The following is a 3238-nucleotide window of genomic DNA, read 5'->3' as shown; positions in this document are numbered from 1 at the left end:
ATGTACTTCCAAAACATTTCTTCAACTCCCCAATACATTGTTCAACCTAAAAAGTCTGTGCCGCGACGAGCAAGCTCGCCACAAAGAATCTCTACAATTATTAACACATAAGTCCACCTCGGTACCACGGAACCCCTAGTTTTCGGTAAAATTATGCAGGGCCTTACTTGGTGATTTATGGCTGAAACATGAACTCAAATCAAACGCACTAGTTACAACAACCATGGCCACGTCTTATATCTTACTCTCACTTCTTTCACTTCCAAACATTTTCATAGTTTATCAATAATAAAGGCATTTGGAGATTGAAGCTATATATAGGCTATATGAGCCTGAAGCACATTGGGTTTCTTTCTAAGTTAAGCATAATAGACTTTCATTTGAAACACTAATTGAGGTCATAACATTTTAATACATAAACCATACTTGAATATATTCTCGTAGAGGTCAAAATATGATAGGAACAATTAGGACACGATTTGAGCATACGCATCTTTCAACTCAACAATTACTCGGGATACTCGAATTTATTAGGAACAACTCGGAGCATGGGAATTAGGAACTTGGGCCAACCACACTTGAAACTTACGAGAATATCATGGAATTCGATTCTAAAAGAGAAGTTTAGCTAACATACCTTGTTTGAGCTTTCCTTAAGTTAATACAACGTCCCAACACTTTTAGCAATAACAATCTATAGGAAGATAGCGAAAATCGGTTAATAATTAGAAGGATTCTCATGGTGTAACTCTCTTAGGAGTTTTTTCAAACACCTAATATGCAAAATCGACTACAAATCTCTACAATGATAATCCCTTCCTCCCCCAACCAATTTAAACAAGATACTACCCAAAATAGTTCAACAACCTCACATTCTACTTCCTATGGGCACATGCATGGCCTATCTCCAACTCCACAATCTACTTAGACCCTAAACAAACTTGCATGGATGATGTATGACAAGCACTTACCCGGATAGATGGTGGTCTAGTGAGTGACTTCCATGATTCTTGAAGATTGGTGCAAGAATGGTTGATTAGAATGCTAAGTTTTCTCCTTCTCTCTCTAAAATACTCTCACTTCTCTCTAAAAGCATCAGCCATTAGCTTCAAAATGAGCCCTAAAGGCTAGTTATCAAAACGGGGTAGGGTTATAAAAATAAGAAAATGGACCCTCTGAACTCAAGTCTGCGATCGCAGAGTGGACCGCAAAACATATATGCAGCCCGCAAAATGGATAGCGAAAGTGATGCCAAAATTCGGGATGGTCTGGACCGGTCTGCGACAGGTCTGCAGTCCGCAGACTACTTATGCGACCGCAGAATGGGCCGCGGAATTGCGCAACGAAATTATTCATACAAAATATGCGATGAATGTGCGAACCGCAAAATAATTATGTCATCGCATAATGGACTGCAAAACAACCTTCAAAATTCAACAAATTCTCTACTCAACTCTACGACGATTATGTGGCCCACAGAATGGATATGAGGTCGCGATTCTGACCGCATAATCGCCTTCTTTTGCCAAAATTTTCACCAACTTCTTCAATGCATTCTACAACCCAAAAAGTTCGTACCACGCCTAGCTTGATCACCGCGAAGATTAACTACTACCTCCGTACACATTACCCTACCTCGGCACCATAAAACTTGAATTTCTTGGCTAAATTTTACGGGGCCTTACAATTCTCCTCATCTCGAAGTCTACGACTCAAAATATGAAACAATGGGTAAAATCCCAAAAATGGCAACATAAGTACTCTGCCCAGCAGTACTCATCGCGATCACGAAGCACAAACAGCCTCGCCCAAAATTACTTCATCCCATGCGAGAATCCATCACGAACGTGATTACCAACTTGCCAGCCTTCCGCGAATGCGAGCAACACATCTCAAAGGCCTACACCCCCAGCCGGATACTTCCTCATCGTGAATGCGCCAAACTCTTGCGAGTGCGTAACGTTTGACCTTAAACCAATGTGAATGCAACTGACATCTCGCGAACATAAATTAGAGAAATCCAGTGGCCAAAATTACTCTATATGAACGAGGCCTTTTGGCCACGAACGCAAAGACCAGCATAACACCAAAACATCAGCAATCACAAAGTGGTTCAAAATGATCAGGAACCACCCTGAAACTCACCCAAACCCCACGGGACCCTGTCCAATCATTCTAACAAGTTCATGTACATTATCCAAACTTATCCAAAGGTTCGAAACACCACAAATAATATCAAAACCAAGAATCGTGACCAATATCAATCTCTTAGGTTCAAAAACTTCAAACTTCGAACCAAACGTATGATTCAAGTCTAACCAATCAAAAGTGAACTTAAACTTTGCACACAAGTCCCAAATGACAAAGTGGACCTATTACATTTTTTGAAACAACAATACTACCCCGATAGTCTCAAAGCCAACTCCCAGTCAAACTTATGAACTTTCAAACCTTTAAACTTCCAACTTTTGACAATTAGTGCCAAAACATCCCAGGAACCTCCAAATCCAAATTTGAACATACGCCTAAATTCCAAAATTACCATACAGTCCCATTGGAACCATCAAAATACAAATCTAAGATCATTTACTCAAAAGTCAAACCTTGGTTAACTCTTCCAACTTAAAGCTTCCGGATTGAGAAGTACCTCTCCAAATCAACTCCGAACTTCTTGAAAGTCAAAACCAACTATACACACAAGTCATAATACATAATAATAAGCTACTCAAAGTCTCAAACCGCCACAAAATGTCAAAGCTCAAAATAACTGGTCCGTCATTACATTCTTCCCCACTTAAACATGCGTTCATCCTAGAACGTGCCAAGAGTTATTCCATGTTACACTATATGTTTTCGTAAGGGAAAGTACGTCATAAGTCAATTAATTTAAGCTCAGAAATGAGATTATATTTGAAAGTGCATAAATTAAGTTAATCATGTTACCTTTGAGGATACAAATCTTTAAGATCATGGATAACAAGTACCAAGAGGGTTGAAAGGCTTAGAAGCTAAACAAATTGAAGAAAATAAGTTTTGTCGAATGTCGACAAATTGGGAATATTATAACATGTACTTTGGGGTGATAATAGGGTGCTTAACATAATAATAAGGTTATGTTATTAGTTATTTTATTCTTATGATAGTCGTTTGTTACGTTTTTAAGTCAAGCAAGTCGTGAAACAAAAGTTGGCAAAGGTCATCATAAGTTACATTCATAATGTTCTAAATATTAGGTCAA

This window comes from Nicotiana tabacum, chromosome 17 (genome assembly GCF_000715075.1).
Source record: "Nicotiana tabacum cultivar K326 chromosome 17, ASM71507v2, whole genome shotgun sequence".
Classification (NCBI taxonomy): Eukaryota; Viridiplantae; Streptophyta; class Magnoliopsida; order Solanales; family Solanaceae; genus Nicotiana; species Nicotiana tabacum.
This window is presented reverse-complemented; position numbering follows the sequence as displayed.